Genomic DNA, 19429 nt, shown 5'->3' on the forward strand with positions numbered 1-19429 from the left:
TGGAAAAGGTTTTGTAAGTTATTGAATAACGCGGTTTTCAGGGAAATCATACAGAACGTTAGAAACCAGCACAATATTTATTCAGACAATTCGCGGGAGTGGCGTTGTGGTGTCTCCAGAAATGTCTTTGGCCTGGAATCTAATTGACTGGTGTAGAATTATCTTCAGTGTTGAGTCCCTCTTCGATCTGAGAGCCGATGACCGTCGAAGACGTGTCTGGAGACGCCCCACACTGCAGTAGGATACCAGTTTGACCGTCGAGCGCCCTATGGCCCAACGACCAGAAGCGATGGTCTGCATTACCATTTTTTTTTCGTAACGGGACGCCCTTAATTGCCATCCCTAAGATCCTTAAAGTACAGCGGTACGTCGACGATACTCTATACCTCATTTTGTTGCCCTTCAGGGCAAGCCATCCTGCGCTTACATTTCGTCAAGATAATGCCCGCTCCCACACGGTGAGAGTTTCTACTGCCTGTGTTCGTGTTTACTAAACCATAATTTGGCCACCAAGGTCACCAACCTCCCCCCAACTGAGAAAATTTCGAGTACTAAGGGCAAGGTTCTCCAACCAGCTTGGAATTTTGATGTTTAAAGGGCCAAGTTGAACAGAATTTGCCACGATAACCCTCAGTGGGACATCTAACAATTCTATCATTCAATACCAAGTCGAATAAATGCTTGCATTAGGATCAGAGGTGGACCAATGCATTATTGACTTGTTCAATTTGTGAAGCTGTTTCTCTTTAAAAAATCACGCAATTTTTTCTGAAATTGTAAGCACTTGTTTGTCTGTACATATATATCATGTAAGGTGTCAGGCAAATCCAACACCTTCCATGAAAACCCTGACATGATAAGCAATTCCAGTAGTATGTCACATAGCTCCGAATAAATCGTGACATTAAATTAACCAAAGTAATACAAGTAACTAGTGAGCAAATGGAATACCACAGACTAACACAAGAATGCCTAAATGCATGTCATACCTTCCCACCGTGAGATAGACGCAGTTCCGAGGGGAGAAACGGGAACAGAAGCCGAGAGCAGAACCGTGTTAAGCTAGAAGGCCCTACGATAAGGGACGGACACCCACGTCGCCAGATAACCACCAGGACCACCCCCCAGTCCATGTTATAAGCTAGAGCCCTCCAGAAGAACAGTATAGATCTTACGATAACACTAAAAGGGCCACACCAGCCGCAAGTTTTAGCGTGAGACTTTTTCGCGTCTCTGTTACGTTGCAAACGTTAAAAACATTGCCCCACCACGAAAAGTAATCGCCAGCACCACCCCCCAGCCCATGTTAAAAGATAGAACCCTCCAGAAGAACAGTATAGATCTTACGATAACACTAAAGGGGCCACACCAGCTGCAAATTTCAGCGTGAGACTTTTTCGCGTCTCTGTTACGTTGAAAACTTTAAAAACATTGCCCCACCACGAAAAGTATAACGTTTTTCATTGGGTAGACAAAATTTTTGTAGGCGTAGCTTAAGGTTAACATTGAGACCCTGATTGGTCAGATGAAAACACAGCCAGATAGTTTTTTTTAAACCAACTTCGGTAAATTGTAGTTAGCAGAAGTTAGGAGAGAGTTGCTTCTGAGTCGGCGAGGTGCGTGGAGCTGTGCCGACCGACGCCCCCTGACACTGCCTAACCAACGACAAGGTAATGAACGCACGCGATGCCGCATAACAGCGCATAAAGCTTCACTCAGAACTGCAGAAGTCTCATCTGTTACACCCCCGTTTTGCGTAATACTAGTGTCGATCGTCAATTAAAGCTCATGTTATTCACATTTGCTATGTAAGTTAAAATCTGAAACGCGATGATTTTTCTGTTATATAATTATTGAGAAGCCACATCAGCCACTGTAATTTACGACAAGTTCGATAAGTAATTAAAGATAATTGAGGGTCACTGTAGACCATTTTGATAGTTTTCTCTTTTGTGAAACTTAATTTAAACCTAGATTATAGATGTGATATGGCATAGGCCATCATTCGATCCATTGTAGAACTTGGAAACCCATTCAGGGAATATTCGTTCACATTTTTGTTGAACGCAGTTGGTTTTTATCATCCTGTATTAAAACATTTCCTTTTTTTAATAGTGCAATTTATAAACAATGTTTTGTGAGTAGAATAAAATTTCCAATGGTAAACTTAACTGCTTTTTCGACGTTATTTTAGCAGCTAACTAAAAGTAGGAAAGCCTTGAACCCCTTCCACAAAATTTAGTTAGTATTAAGATTCTTTTACAGGGAGTGCAGTGGAGCTGACGCTGAAATCATTATGTATTTGGTTATATCATCGCTAGTCTCACTGAACTCTTCTGAATTCTACATGTCATGTGTGGTCTGGCGTCTCCTTACCAGCAACAGGTCCCAGGTTCAAACTAGTCAATTCCCTAAAAAACACGCTCAGAGCGTCGTTGCGCGAAAGTGGTAGGGAGACACGACACATAACAACAGACACCACGCAGAATGTTAGAATCACATCTTCTGATTTCCATCCCACTCAGATAATTCCTTTGTGGTGCTTTGTTTTGGTTTGGGATGGATGTTTGCAAATTAGAGTGGCTGCATACGATGTATGTTTGCATGCTAGCTAGACTGTGCACCTACTGTGAAGATTTTTTAAAAAGCAAATGTATTATAGTGTAGTTAGTTTCCTGTAGTTGGTCACATAAACCAAGATTGTATTCTTTTATGTTATGTCTCAAATGCGAGCTGTAAAGTGTAAAAGGTTCATGTCCTGTGCTACAACAATAACTGTTCCAAGCTGTGGGATTTATTTTGAAAACTTACAAGTTTAAAATTGTGCTTCAATCTGTGAGTCCTATTTGAAAACGTATTAAAGGGTGAAATACTCCAATCTGCAAGCCTAGTTTTTAAATACTGTGCTCTGGTAAACTATTATTATACATATCGTGTAAATGTTGTACATGATTTTGTGTCTTGTTATCTGTGAAAGCTTATTTACTGAACAGATAAGTGTAAAAATGTAGTAATATAGGTTAACTGTTAAATGTGATTTACCTTTTTTGGAAACAAGTGTTGTAAGTAAAATATATTCAGCTGTTTTGCTAAGTATAAAATCTGTTTTGAAAAAATAATGCAACTTTGAAATTACTTTATTAAACTGTGGTCACTCATCTTCTTTCTACATCAGCCTACATTTTACCCATTGTTACATCACATATCAGTAGTTTTGTTATGATGAATGGTGGTGAATAACATCGTTATTGTATGTGCAACCACAGTGGCACATATAGCCTGTAGACGCGCGCGCACGTGTGTGTGAGTGTGTGTGTGTGTGTGTGTGTGTGTGTGTGTATGTGTATTCAAGCTAACGCCATACCAAATTTCGTCAGTGGTTTAGTAGTAAAAATGAACTGACAGAGTTACTTTCGAAAGTTAAAAACATAAATATTGAAATAAAGATTAAACATTATGAGGATTGTATAAGCACTGATTTCACAATATTGAATCATATTATGTAGTTGTAGAACATATGAACCAATAAAAACATTTTGAGGAATATGATAAAGTTCGAAAGTCGAAGAGTGAATAGCTTTTTCCCAGAGTGAATATTTTCCCTAATTCACGTAATGTGCTTTAAATCAATAAACATATTACATACTTTCTAAACTATCCATTGGTCTTCCTCAGGGTTCAAGCTATCGCAATAGCTAATTTCATCAAAATCGGTTCAGCAGTTAATCGTGAAAATGTAACAGACAGTGTTACTTTCTCATTTTTAATATTAGTATGCATATGAAACATGCTGTAGATTTTTCTGATGCAATGAAACACAGTTTTAAAGATATAGATAATCATATGTTACTTTGGCTTACTATAGTAGAAAAGGGCGTTCAAAAAGTTTTGCACACTTTTTTTATTTTTTGAGGGAAGAGAGTGAAATTGTTTGTGAAAATACTTGGCACATTTAGGTATACACTAAGCCTACTCAATGTAGGCTCCATCAGCTGTGACACATCTGGCCCAACATTATTCCCATGACGTACATGCCCTTTGGTAAAATTGTGGGGATTGACTTTCACACCATCGCTTGTCACAGGAAATAAGGTCTTTCTCACTATCAAATGTTTTATCGCGCCGGTGGGCCTTCAGACGACCAAAGAGGTAAAAATCAGACAGAGCCGAGTCTGGACTGTAGGGAGGATGAGGAACAACCTTCCAACCCATTTTCCTGATTTTCTCCTGCTTCATAAGGGCTGTGTGGGGTTTGGAATTGTCATGGTGTAGTCTGATGAGCTGACCCTGAAGCTGTGGTCTGTGGGTCTTGATGGCACATCTCAGCTTGTTCAATGACAGTGACGGTCTCGGTTAATAGCGGAGCCAGGTTCCAAAAAATCAATGAAAATGACGCCACACTGGTCCCAGAAGAAGTCTTGGTTTCTTCTTCCGAGGGGAACCCGGATGACGCCACTCCATGGATTGGGTTTTGCTCTCAGATTCGGACAAAAACAACAAAAAAACAAACACCTGGGTAATGACGCCGTCAAAACACTGTATGCACTCTTCAGTAATGGTCCTCATGAGACCCTCGCACACATTCTTCTTCGTTGTTTTCATTTCTCTTGTCAAAAATCTAGGCACCCGACGTGCACAGATTTTTCTGTACCCTAGTGGCTGTACCAGTGATACCACACTACCCAATGACTAACGAGTCATTTTAGCAAGCTGTCGTGTCATCTCACCCCTATTTTGGATGATTTGATCAATGGTCTCCTTATTTACATAAGTTACTGCCGTCGATGTGTACCGCATCGTGGATTGTCCAGTAGAGAGATGGTTCAAATGGCTCTGCGCACTATGAGACTTACTTCTGAGGTCATCAGTCCCCTAGAACTTAGAACTACTTAAACCTAACTAACCTAAGGACATCACACACATCCATGCCCGAGGCAGGATTCGAACCTGCGACCGTAACGGTCGCGCGGTTCCAGACTGTAGCGCCCAGTAGAGAGAAATCACCTTCTTTAAACCTCTGCAACCACCGCTGGATACTGCTGCGATGCACTGTATCCTCCCCATAAACAGGGAACAACTTCCTATGAATCGGTGTGTCAGAGTCATCGCCGGTCTTTAAGAGCAACTCCATCACCGACCGTTGTCGCAACCTGACATCTACTTCACGGTCCCTTATGGCTTACCTGTAAATAAAAGAAAATACTAACTTATAGCTAAATGTTCCAAGTATGTTCACAAATAATTTCATTCTCCTCCTACAAAAAATAAACGAATTAGAAACGACTGTGCAAAACTTTTTGAACGCCCTTTCTGGTAAACTCGTACATAATAATGTCAAATTAGCATGTAATTCTGCACCAACAGTGATGCTGATATATTGTGCACCACGTACTGAAGCAGAGCACGCATCAAAGTTCGTAGCAAAACTTCTTCTCAAGCGTTCTGCTTTTTAAGCACTTTAACGTCACATCAGATATATCCACATAATAATGCCACGCAAGATGCTCATACGCCACTGGGTGGATGGCTGGGCAAACAAACATCGGGTTTCTAAACATAGATTCCAGACAATGAGTGCACTGAGTAGTACTCATGGTGCACAGTATATTTTCATTGTTCTTGGGTAGTCCTCAACACATACTGCATGGCAGTCCAGTAACGCTGCTGGAGGTTGAGCGTTGAACGTTGCACTTATTTGTTTTGTCGTGGATTCTGTTCCAGTAGAACAAGGAGCCTACGTTCATCACAATGGATTTTGTATGTAGGATAACTGATCTATTTTGAATTTCCCGTGATTTTTTTGAATTCGATGTCATTTTATACAGAGGGAGAGTGGCCTATGTTCTCCATCTTGGATTGTAACGCCAGAATGGGGGTAGAGAAGAATGGGGGAGAAATCTGTGGATGATGCATGACGTCGTCAGGAAATTTGGCAGCAATCCAACCTGAGCTGAATTCCACAGCTACCCACAACCAACGGCAGCTAAACCTCAGTCTCAAATTTCCATTGACCTTTTATTGAATGAAGCCTCAGATCCATTCTCAGTCTTGTCGCATCAATAAAAGACGTAATAGGCATCCCTTCTTTTTATGCTTTAGGTTATATTAGGTCTGAGATTTTAGACCCTAAATGACGCTTCATCATAAATATGGAATATCTGATACCCGAAAAGACATAAAAAATAAACGAAGTATGGAATTTCTTTCTTATAAGGAAACGGCGTGGCGGGTGAAAATCTTTGCATAAACCCGTAGTTAATTTACTTCTCTATCCTAATCTAACTCACGTAGTGCTCAGTCTCGAAATTCCACTTTGTCGACAAGCCACTGAACTCTAACCTTCCATCTTAAGCACTGAAGTCGGAAATAGATATACTTGGGAGACTGCTGTGAACATTGTAACAGTTATCAAGAGGTAACGAAGAAAATTGTAAAGGTAAACGATTTACCAAATTTTTAAAATCATTAACGCAAACATCTAAGCCTTAATGTGAGAACAGAGTCCAAAGGAAGTTCTGTCCAGAATGTAGTGTACTTTCCCTAATTGAGGTATTGCTTACAGATAAAACGAAGAAAAAATGTATATATCCTGTGATATCTTTTACATTACTGAAATCGAAATGCCACACTAACAGGAACAAAAGAGACCTTGCTGAGTGACTGCTACAGGTTCTTTTTCTGAGAATCTTGAGGAAGATAAACTACATGAAAGCAGTTTATTTAAAACATGATTCGCTGCCGGCTTATGTCCATCTTCGGGTGATCATATTCAGTTTCGCCTTTACACATTCAACTTTATACTCGGTCTATACGCAAGTACGTTAGTATAAATTAGAATGGGACGGATTGAAAACAACGGTAGGCGTTCGCCCGACTGCTAGTTGCGATTCACGCACTCTGGACCTTGCGTGTATGGCTGCAGGTGCCAAGCAATGCCGAACAAATAGAGCAACAGCTATTATGAAGCACGAGAGGCTGTCGACTGTCGTTAACGTCAGATAAATGAGGTCATAAGGAGGCATTAACCTAGTTCAAACGAACGACAATGTACCTCTCAGGCAGAAAGATCACGCTTTGTGCTTTGTTACTGGTTTACCTCCCAGGCAAATTTGCGAGTCTAAGAAGCATGGGCGTGCGAGGAAATTGATCCAGTTTTCATGTAAGAAATTCGGAAGCTTTACTTTTCAGCACGTCTTCTTATAACTGATCATTAAGTTTCAGGACGAATACTGCCCCAGAAGCTAAATTGGATAGGAATTAACAAAACTTATTTATTTCAAATGGCCGACAGTGTAACAACCCAAGAAACCCGAAAACCCAAATAAGAATATCATGATAATTTAAAGTAGGGAACAGTGTTATCCTGACAAGTACGACAACTTTGACAATAATATAACACCTTAAAGGTTTGTTGAACACCAGTTTCAATAATTACTGAGTATGTCATGATATAAAGGTAAAAAGAAAGAAAGGTTATTTTTAATTAGCTATCAAACATCTCAGTAATAACTGCAAACCAGAACGACGAAAGTTTAGTCCAAAGTAATATGTCGGTCAGAGATAACATTTATTGTGAAAGAAAGTTGTAAACGCGGCGAAAAGGAAATTCAGTGCGTCTACAAAGCTCGATCATGGAAATGTTAGTCGCTTGCTAGCTTGCTTGCTATCAAGTCGTGAGAGAGCACCGTTTGTTATAGTACTACAGACGGAACGCTACGAGATAGTTTCTATTCAAAAAAAGTACTGTTGCGGGATAGAGATACGCGGACTTTGTTCTCAGTTATTCTGACTTGAGATCTTGAACTGAAGTGATATTCTGATAGTGTACGACGAGTTAATGAACTTTAATTATTGGAGATATTATTGTTGAACTCAACCTTCATCAAAGTGAACAGTTACAACGAAGAATGGACATACTGTCGAAGACTGCAATACATGATTAGCCTTGAGTAGGAAACATTAATACGACCACACGAAGATAATACAAATACGCCGATTGTAAAAGTTGTCGTAATTGTCACGATCACCGAACTGAAAAGAATCGTAATTGATCTGATCCATCGGTGTACGTGTGGTGCGATGATTGTAAACTAACTGCTAAGAAGGAACAATAAAAATTGTTCGTCAGTAATGGAAATCTCACGTGTTGGCTCCATCATTAATTGAACTGTGTGATAGTTGATGATCAAAATTAATTAACTGTGAACATTTTAATTGAAAGATTGACTTGATGAACATTGACCATTGGAAGGAGTGTTTTGCCGAAATAATATTACGACGCACGAAAGCAAGATAGCATTATAGATTATCTCTGGATTTGCGTCGTGCCGTAGTGAACAATTCTGCCTAGCAACGTAACAACAATTACTGATACTGAACCGCAAACGAATTTTTCCTCACTTCAGTGGTGTGAAACGACGCCGGTGATGAATGATTCACTCAATACTGCGATAACTAACTAACCGGGCATAGCAAATCATCATAAAACCATAACAGACAATTAAAATCAGCAGTTCGCATCGCTGAGAAGACTGTGCGGACTCGCAAACGGACTTTCATACATTACGCGAGGAACAATTTTCTTTAGAGATTTTGAGGTGCTGTTCCACGTTATCCGACGGGGACAACCATCACTGCGCGTCGCGTCTCCATTCCACCGACCGAGCTGTAGCAGTAGCGGCTCAACATCAACAGCGACAACAAAAGGGGAAAGGGGACGTCATAACAGGTATCGACTTTTGGTTACCGGCGAGCATATTTCATAAGCTATGTGTATATTTTAGAACTATTGGTATGAATATGAATGTCAAAGTTTTGATTTCATTCTCTAAAATTAAATTCCGCTTATGATTAAATCCCTTGTATTCAACAAGTTATCCACAATTTTCTCCTTTTGTTCATGTGCCAATAATGTCAAATTTTCATTGAAAATTAGAAGTCTCAAACGGAAAATACGTCGTAACTGTTGATGAAAGCCTGTTGGATAGCAATAAAAATAATCAGGGAAAATGCCAAATTATTAATCCCTTACTTTATTTCAAAATTCTGACAGTTATCATCTTGAGTTAAAAAGTCACAGTTCGGTTTTCTCAAAATAGCAACAGAATTAAACTTTAAAAATCACAATAATTTCCATAGAGATAGGCAATTGTAAGTCTGTGACTTAATAATAATTGCTGGCAACCATTGCTAGAAATGTGCGGAAGCGAGGGACCCGTCATGTCCCCCTTGCGGATGCCTATGTCAAGAGCAAAACTTCCATGTTTGCATTGCTCTCGGGTATCCAGCCGGGTGCAGTCCTTCATGAAACACGACTTTTCTACAGTGTACCTCGACGTCGTCTTCAGGTGATGCTTGTAGAATAAGTATCTTTCGCTCGCAGCTCAATCTGTGGTTCTTACCTCCGACAGTTTTGGGATATAAGCTTATAGGGCTGTGCCTCTAACAGGGCTTGTTTTTACCACCAGTTCTTTTGCATGTCTGCTGGTCTGCTGTTAACAAAGCAAAAACAAACGTCTGTGCAGTTTTGGAAGGTAGATTTTTCCGAATACACGATAAATTTATACCAAAGAACATCTATGAATACTTTTGGCGACGCTATACAAAGAGCGGCATGGATTGCCTAACCTGAGGTGGCAATACAATTTCCGACATAGGTCCGTCAGTATGTTCCAGAACCCCGCGCGCGAAAATGCTATTCTTCAGGCAGTCATATCTCTAGTTCTATTGCCGGCCGCGGTGGCCGTGCGGTTCTAGGCGCTCCAGTCCGGAGCCGCGCTGCTGCTACGGTCGCAGGTTCGAATCCTGCCTGGGGCATTGGTGTGTGTGCTGTCCTTAGGTTAGTTAGGTTTAAGTAGTTCTAAGTTCTAGGGGGCTGATGACCACAGCAGTTGAGTCCCATAGTGCTCAGAGCCATTTGAACCATTTGAATCTAGTTCTATTGACTGCAGTGGGAAGTGATCAAGTGTTTTCGATAGCGCTTGGCCTAGCGTCCATGGGAAGAACGGGCATACGGTAACCATCCTATCATACAGGGACAACATTTAAACATTACACAGGTCCTCCAGCCCAAGCAAATTGAGCAAATCGGTTGGTTCTTCTTCAATAGGTATGGTCTAGGGTGGATCTTAGGTGGCTTATAAAGGTATCATTTGTTTGTAGGCGGTTCCTAAGAACACCCTGAAAAACCATGATTTTAGGGTACAAACCGTACCAATTGTGAATATGGTCACTTTTATAATTTCTGTTCATGAAAATCGTCGAAATTTTTATTGTTTTGTCTTAAGATGATCTTCTCGGGGAACCTTGAACCTTTTTTTCTGTATCATTGTCCGTTACCAAGCTCCAGAGGTTCTAAGTTACCGCACTTAGCCACGTAAAATATGCATGTAATATCCAGTGTGAGGTGTAAATGTAGTTCTGAGTGATACAGTGAACACATGACAAGGATTTTAGAGTCATCAAAAGGGTCCTGAGATCACTAAACTTAGTTTTTAGTTGTCAGTTTTTCACCAACAGAACTTTATGACGCGCTGTCTGTATAATGGGCACATTTCTCTTGTACACGCACTGCTGAGTGGCCCTATGTCATGGATTGTGCGGCCCCTCCCGCCGGAGGTTCGAGTCCTCCCTCTTAGCATAAGCTAGTTTAAGTAGTGCGTAAGTCTAGAGACCGATGACCTCGGCAGTTTGGTCCCTTAGGAATTCACACATATTTGAACTGTTGTACAGGATGTCTTGACTTGGAAGTTATTCGAGTTGGCCACCTGGCGGCGTAAGCATCTTATAAAAATTATTTTCTCCCAAGAATTTCTTTGTAATCAAACATCACATTTTTTGGTTACTGTGCATGTAGTGTAAAAATGTCGAGCGTTTTTGTGTAAAATAGTTAAGGTGAACTTGAATTGTTTGGGAGACGATTCTGTGTTAACTTTATATCATGCATACTTACGTGTTTTTTGCATGCTACGAAGTATGTAAATGTGTCGAATTATGTAAAGAAACTGCTAAAACTCTACTTATCTGCAGAATTAGATTTGTATAATCTGCACACCCTGCTGTAATGGGGAAAAGAAGGGGGGAGCCAGCTCAAAAATGCTCCTGTCAGAGCACAGAACAGGCGAATATGCTCCTCTTTAAAAGAGTCCGACAGGAATGTGGGGAACCACCCTGACACTGTCCTAATTCCGGCTTCCTCGGCAAAAATTTTGGCTTGCGAACATACTCGCAATTTTTTGTGCCGAAAGAGAGTAGCAGAGAGACAGTAGCAGTGCAAGAGAGCGGAGACGGTAACAATGGGCGAGAAAGAGAGAGGCAAAAATGATGGTGGCAGGGAGAAAGTGGCAGTGAAAGACAAAGGGAGATGGACGAAGACAATGGCAGCGGGAGCCAAAGAGAGAGAAGATAGTGATGGTCAGTGACAGATACTGGCAGTAAAAGAGAATACCCTAACGTTAAAGTTTCCCAGTTTTGGGGGTCAGAACTCGGAGCAAACACTCCCCAAGGCCATGTGGGAATAGGAGACAATGGTGGCTTAAGAGCGGCAGACTGTAAGCGAGAACGAGTGGGACAAAGGGAACAGCAGTGGGACAGAGACACAATGAAAATGATAAGAAAGAGCGAGAGAAGGAGATAAAGACATTGACAGTGGCAGAGACAGGCAACAAAAAAAGTGCTAACGGGAGGAAAAGGAGACATTAGGAGAGGAACGTAATATACAGTGGGAATGAGGAGGAAATTTTGAGTGCGAAGGCTTCACTACAAATGGAGACTGGGTAAAATGATTTAGAATGTGCTAAAAGAGTGCAAATATGTTTGCAAGTCAAAATTTTTGGTGAGTAAGACGTAACGAGGACTGAGGTAGCTGTTTACCTGCTTTACTATCAGAATCTTTTAAAGAGGAGTATATTCTCCTTTATGAGCTCTTGAGGTGTGCATTTTTCACCTGGTTCAAATACTGTGTAGATACAACCCATTACAAACCCCAAAAAGAAAAAATAACCCACATCCATCAGAGCCCACAAAAAGACAATAAACAGGCTTGTGTTGCCGTCCAACGGCAGCCTGTGTTGTCACCCTCGCCGAAGAGTCATTACAATCATGGCAAGGATATGTAAACATATCTTGAAACATCCCATTAGAAAAATTAAGAATGACAGTGCTGGTAAACCTCTTAAGTTATTTGATTTTCAAACAGCTGAGCAAAACTGAGCGTACTCAGACATTTCTCTCTTTACTTATTCTGATCAACACTAAACTGACACACAATATTTTTAGCGCAACGCAATCTGACTTTCAGTAGTCCCCACAAAAGAATGGCCCTGACTAACAATAACCTTTACCTTTCATGAATCACTTACCTCACAAAAATCTTCGTTACTCGAACTAATGCAATACAGCGAGCGCCAATACTGCCAGCTAAATAAAAGATTCTAACTACTGAAGGCACTAACTACTGATAGGCATAGTTAGCAAATGAAAGATTTTGGTAGAGAATAAACAATGTATTTACCTTAATAGTGTTCAAAAGTCATATAATCCAGTCTTACAAATTTCCTTTTTCTGACGGACACACGTCCAGATCGTCTGCTCTTAAAATTCTGCCATCTCTCTCCCCACATCCACCACTGCTGGCGGCTCACCTCCAACTGCGCAACGCTACGCGTTGTTCACATCTAACTGCCCAACACTACAATAGCAAATATTCCAACAATGCAAACCAGCCGCAGACTGCACACAGCACAGTCAGTGATTTTGATACAGAGCGCTATGTGGCGTTACCAACATAAAAACCGAAACAGCCTACTTACAATCTGTTTAAACAAATCGCCACGACCTCCCAAAATACAGTAAATTGAACAGCCCAAGGAAATACAATGAAACCCACAGGAATATGATACCCTATAGCCCCACTAAAAATAACAATAAGTAATACTTATTACAAGAAAACCAAAATGTGAACAAGTTAAATAAAGCCCTAGGATAGCTTTTACTTAAGGTAACTGTACTAGAACTTACTGCATTACGGTATATTGGATACGCAAGATCGGGCCATCTTGTCAGCTGCAGCTGGTGCAGTCATGTGCCTGGTACTCTGATTTTTCCATTACTTGAGTCAAATTTGTTGTCTGCGTACTTGAAGTGCTCTCGCTGACAGGGACAGCAGCGACCTATGTAGCGCCGGTTGTGCACCATATGCAGTATGGCGGTGTGTGTGTGGCGGCGGCGTTGTCCCGTACCAGCGCCGCAAAATCCAGCAGCGGATGGACCACAGTCTTGAAGAATGTGAGCCCCGCTTGCGGAGGGAGTGAAGAAGACAGTTTCAATAGAGGGGTATACACACGAATCAACAAATGTTTTGAGTCACCGCTTTATTTCGAAATTCATGGCACAAAAAAGAGAGACTGACTATGAAGTATGAGTGTATATTTATTTGAAATGTGTCCAGATCACCAAAGAAAATTTGTATAACGACGGTATCGCCTGCTTCCAAATGGGGATTTTTCACAGCAATCCAGGGCAACGTCAGTATGTGATGAAACGTCCCCTTGCTCGGATGCAGACTTGAATTAATCGTGGCATACAGTCGAAGATATTATCAAGCCAACTCAGGTCCAAATTGTACCATTCTTCAAAGGCGATTATGCTTAAGTCGCGCAGAGTACGTGGTAGTTGTCCATGTCCGAAAACAGCTGATTTCAATAGATCCTACACATGTTCCATTGGTTCATGCCGGGAGAATAGGCAGGCCACTCCATTCTGGTGGTCCAGCATGATGTAGGAACAAGTTCACGAGAACACAATGATGAGCACGAGAATTTTTCGCCATCAAGATGAAATTGTCACGTATATTTTAGGGATACAGTCCCACTATTGCTTGCAGCAAGGACGTAGCCAAGGAGGAGGTGGGGGATCCAGGGGGTCTGGAGCCCCCCCCCCCCCCCCGATCACCCAAATGAAAGTACACACTACCTAGTCGCCGTGTAACGAAACTGAAATACAAAAAGAACGATGAAACAGTTCCTGTTTTCGGGGCGTTGCTACGGCGTATATGTAACGTAGCGGAGCTCCGATGCAGGTGTGTAAGCACCGACATGTGAGCGAAGGATTGGCGTGGATTCGTGTCTTTCCGACGTGCATGGAGCAAATGCAGAAACATAAGCTATGGCGACGTTATTACCAGTTGCGTCCAAACAGGACCAACGTGCTTAATTCTTTTCTTGGCTGCGGAAGAATAAACATTGGTAGATATCCACTGGACAGTTAAGAATTTTATGGGGCAACATGTTTGCCGAAAACCATCGTTGTGGAATGGCGCGATCGACGAGGAGTGTTTCTCTTTCATGATAACCCACGTCCCCACATCGCAAATGTCATAACGCAGAAGTTACTCAAACTCAAATGGGAAACACTCACCTGCCCTATGGTCCTGATCCCCCTATGCGATATTACGCTCACAGTCCCTAAAACAGGGTCTTCAGATGTCGACATTTCCTGTCGGTCGAAGAAGTGCAGCAGCTAGTTACAGATTTCTTCACGCATCAGAACACGATGTCGGTGGGATGATATTTTCAATGCCGACTGCACGGCCTTCGAACGGGAGTTTTCGATCTCCCTTTATATTTTGTTATTCAATCATACGACGAAAAAGGGATACGCTCTATTGATAGTCAACAAGGCAATCGATTGGTTTAAACTATCTATATACCAATAGCACTATCGGCTATCGCCTATCTCCACTTTAGCCAAGACCAACCACTGTATATTGTTGGCCTTACCTGAGCTCAGTTGTTTTGCTAATCAGTTCATGAATGTAATGTAAGTACTGCTGTTAGTTGTTTTTATTTGTGTGCTTTTCTGACAGTTTCTATTTATGGATAAGTTTGTGCTTTTCTGACAGTTTCTATTTATGGATAAGTTTATAACAACAAAGAAGAGGAAAATCGATTTTGTTTCGTCCACTAGCGTTATCATAAGTAAAAAATATGCACACACTACTGTCATAGCCTAACTGCTTATGTATAGCAGCGTAATGTTAACTACGCTGGAGTCGTTTATACATCTTTGCGGTTGCCATATTTCATTTTTTCACAAGGCAGCAGAGCGCTGAACATCGTTACAAATAACTTTAAATCATAATCAGTGCGTAAAAATACGCTTGGATTTGCCAGTGTCACCCAAAAATATTGCCCAAAGAACTATGGTTGCCTTTCCTTAAAAATGTGCTCAAAATCCTGTCACTATTAGCCCAAATGGCAAAATATCGCCCAGTTTGGTCACCTGGGCAGTTCTCACTTATGTAAACCGATTCTGATACGAAACGATGGAGAGAGAGGTTTGTAGAGAACAGAAGCGGTATGTGATGACAGCACACTCTATAATTCGTTCTTTCCTAAAAGACTTTTTCAGCGGGCTGCTTGAATTCGGCCAAACCGATTGCACCCTGCTTCTATTCCTCCTTCCCGAGCGAGGTGGTGCAGTGGTTAGCACACTGGACTCGCATTCGGGAGGACGACGGTTCAATCCCGTCTCCGGCCATCCTGATTTAGGTTTTCCGTGATTTCCCTAAATCCTTTCAGGCAAATGCCGGGATGGTTCCTTTGAAAGGGCACGGCCGATTTCCTTCCCCGTCCTTCCCTAACCCGAGCTTGCGCTCCGTCTCTAATGACCTCGTGTCGACGGGACGTTAAACACTAATCTCCTCCTCCTCCTCCTTCCTCCTTCCCCCTCCCCCCCCCCTTTCGTCCAAAATGTATTTAAGCTTTTGTAATGCTATAATAACTTAATCCACAAATTCCCTGCACAGTTAAATATCATGCACTATCAAATGACGAAAAGTGCACAATTAAAGGAAAAGTGTGCAACATCAGAATTTCCGCTTTTGTTTTGATGCATTTTATTTCATTTTCAAACAGTGTACAGCAACCAGTTTTTCCAAAGTCTCCACCGCTGGTTGGACCTGCGCCTTGAGGCACTGAGCTAGCAATCCTTGTATTCAGGAGGCAAGATAGTCCGAACCCATTTGCTGGCAACATTGAGAATTGGAAATTGTTTTCACTTTACGTAAATGCTGGTGTTGTTCTCTTCCTGTAGGCAACAGCCAATTAATTGTGAATTCGTTTTTTCCTTACAGACTATACTCCCCTTAAAGATGTGGCTCCTCTACTTAAATGAAAAGGGCTGTGTCGAACACAAGCCGAATATTTCTTCGGAGACTCAAGACACTAAAAGCCATATTTATATTGGAAGGCGATCATCACCTGTGCATAAAGTTGGCTCACTTGTCGAACGGCGCTATATGTTTTCTTCAAGTTGTACTACAAGAACGAAGTTCTACTGTGAAATGTCTTACTCATAATACCCTTGAAACAGTGAGTTCAACTATCACAACTCTAATATACTTGTAAATAGACATCATACAAATGACAACACATATTGTCCATCATATAGGAATTCATTGGCGTCAAAGGCAGTACGACCATATTCTCATGGATAAAGACAAATTCATTTATGAGGTTGCATGCATTAAAAGTCTAGTTGAAATTAATGCGTGTACCAATGTTAAGATCCCAAAACAGTAGCTCATAGTATTAGTGAATTCCGTATGGAAGAATTTTAATGAAATGGAAGAGACTGTAATAAAATTTTAGTCAGAATTGAGGAACTTGTGATGCTTTGATGTGCTGAAGAAATTCTGACTTGATTTCAGATAAATTATAAATATAAATACAAGATTGCAGTAGGAGGAAAATAGCTATTGTCAAAAGAGATTTGAACCCTTTTAACTTTACAAGTTATTTAACCCAACATTAGGCTTCTTCTGCTCTGTGATAGTGAACATTATATTAGCAAAGAGACAATACATTATATTCGAATTGTTTGAAATAGGGTGAAATTATGATATTCCAAAATAAAAAAATATTTACCTGCACCACATTTTCTGAAAGAAGTGTAATTTATACAACTTCTCTCTCTCTCTTTATATATATATATATATATATATATATATATATATATATATATATATATATATATAGAGAGAGAGAGAGAGAGAGAGAGAGAGAGAGAGAGAGAGAGAGAGAAGTTGTATAAATTACACTTCCTTAAGAAAAGTTTCTCTTACTTAATTTATAGACCAAATACTATTTATATGAAGGCCTCCAGAAATGGAATTGTGTACATAAAATTAATAAATACACTACTGGCCATTAAAATTGCTATACCAAGAGGAAATGCAGATGATCAACGGGTATTCATTGGACAAATATATTATACTAGAACTGACATGTGATTACATTTTCACGCAATTTGGGTGCATAGATCCTGAGAAATCAGTACCCAGAACAACAACCTCTGGCCGTAATAACGGCTTTGATGCGCCTGAGCATTGAGTCAAACAGAGCTTCGATGGCGTGTACAGGTACAGCTGCCCATGCAGCTTCAACACGATACCACAGTTCATCAAGAGTAGTGACTGGTGTATTGTGACGAGCCAGTTGCTCGGCCACCATTGACCAGACGTTTTCAATTGATGAGAGATCTGGAGAATGTGCTGGCCAGGGCAGCAGTCGAACATTTTCTATATCCAGAAAGGCCCGTACAGGACCAGCAACATGCGGTCGTGCATTACCCTGCTGAAATGTAGGGTTTCGCAGGGATCGAATGAAGGGTAGAGCCACGGGTCATAACACATCTGAAATGTAACGTCCACTGTTCAAACTGCCGTCAATGCGAACAAGAGGTGACCGAGACGTGTAATCAATGGCACCCCATACCATCACGCCGGGTGATACGCCAGTATAGCGATAACGAATACACGCTTCCAATGTGCGTTCACCACGATGTCGCCAAACACGATTGCGACCATCATGATGCTGTAAATAGAACCTGGATTCATCCGAAAAAAATGACGTCTTGCCATTTGTGCACCCAGGTTCGTCGTTGAGTAAACAATCGCAGGCGCTCCTGTCTGTGATGCAGCGTCAAGGGTAACCGCAGCCATGGTCTCCGAGCTGGTAGTCCATGCTGCTGCAAACATCGTCGAACTGTTCGTGCAGATGGTTGTTGTCTTGCAAACGTTCCCATCTGTTGACTCAGGGATCGATACGTGGCTGCACGATCCGTTACAGCCATGCGGATAAAATGCCTGTCATCTCGACTGCTAGTGATACGAGGCCGTTGGGATCCAGCACGGCGTCCGTATAATCCTCCTGAACCCAGCGATTCCATATCCTGCTAACAGTCATTGGATCTCGACCAACGCGAGCAGCAATGTCGCGATACGATAAACCGCAATCGCGATAGGCCACAATCCGACCTCAATCGATTCGGAAACGTGATGGTACGCATTTCTCCTCCTTACAGGAGGCATCACAACAACGTTTCACCAGGCAACGCCGGTTAACTGCTGTTTGTGTATGAGAAATCGATTGGAAACTTTCCTCATGTCAGCACGTTGTAGGTGTCGCCACCGGCGCCAACCTTGTCTGAATGCTTTGAAAAGCTAATCATTAGCATATCACAGCATCTTCTTCCTGTCGGTTAAATTTCGCGTCTGTAGCACGTCATCTTCGTGGTGTAGCAATTTTAATGGCCAGTAATGTAAATGTATGTGGTTTCAGCATAAAATGAAAAAAATGTGCCTTTATGAGGTCCTCTTTGACAAATTTAACCCCCCCCTCCCAATTGAGAAAATCCTGGCTACGACCTTGCTTGCATAATCTCGTCCCTGTACTACAGAATACTGAGATTGCCCTCAGGATCCCCTACAGGTATTCAGAGGCATTGTGAAATGCCACACCACGTTTTTCTACGTACAAGCTTGATGTGTTACAAAAATGTGATTCACTTACTGTAAATTATCAATATGTCAATCTGTGTTTACAATAATCACATACAATATGTACAGTTTTGGACATGTTGTGGCATTATGCTTCTGTGAAGAAGACAGTGACATCTGTTAAGCCAATACTAAGTTTCTGAAGATGACAAGTTAATTTGACAAAACGGTTAAGCGAAATAAAAATATCTGTGTAAATGACAACTGAATTTTATACTGCATTATATACTACAGTTTCTGATAAAATAACAGCTATAGATAAAATAATAAAATTACTGGGTCGTCTCTAATCACGTTCAAAGAGATCCAAGTTTTGTTCGTGAACAACTCCTAACTCCAATTCTGATGTGCCCTTTCTACATGATTTCTTCCTCATCTGTAACGGAGTCCGTGGTGTTTTGTTGTAGGACGTGGTCCTCTCTGTGCTTCGGGAATGGAGATTCACATCATGCAGTCGTCTCCTAACAACTTGATGCGATACATGACGTCCTGTAGCTTCTTCGATGGCCAAAATCAGTTCTGGTGCGCACATCCGACAGTGACGCGATAGTCGTAGATATCAATCATTACGTGCACATGTCGGATGAGAAC

At 41.3% G+C, this 19429-nt stretch overlaps 1 non-coding gene across 1 annotated transcript; it reads left to right on the forward strand.

The window, feature by feature from the left end:
* Positions 1 to 15464: 15464 nt before the first annotated feature.
* Trnaa-cgc (transfer RNA alanine (anticodon CGC)) lies at positions 15465 to 15537 on the forward strand. The gene has a single exon. It is a non-coding gene; the product is annotated as a tRNA-Ala (tRNA).
* The last annotated feature ends 3892 nt before the right edge of the window (positions 15538 to 19429 follow it).

This window comes from Schistocerca nitens, chromosome 4 (assembly GCF_023898315.1).
Source record: "Schistocerca nitens isolate TAMUIC-IGC-003100 chromosome 4, iqSchNite1.1, whole genome shotgun sequence".
Lineage (NCBI taxonomy): Eukaryota > Metazoa > Arthropoda > Insecta > Orthoptera > Acrididae > Schistocerca > Schistocerca nitens.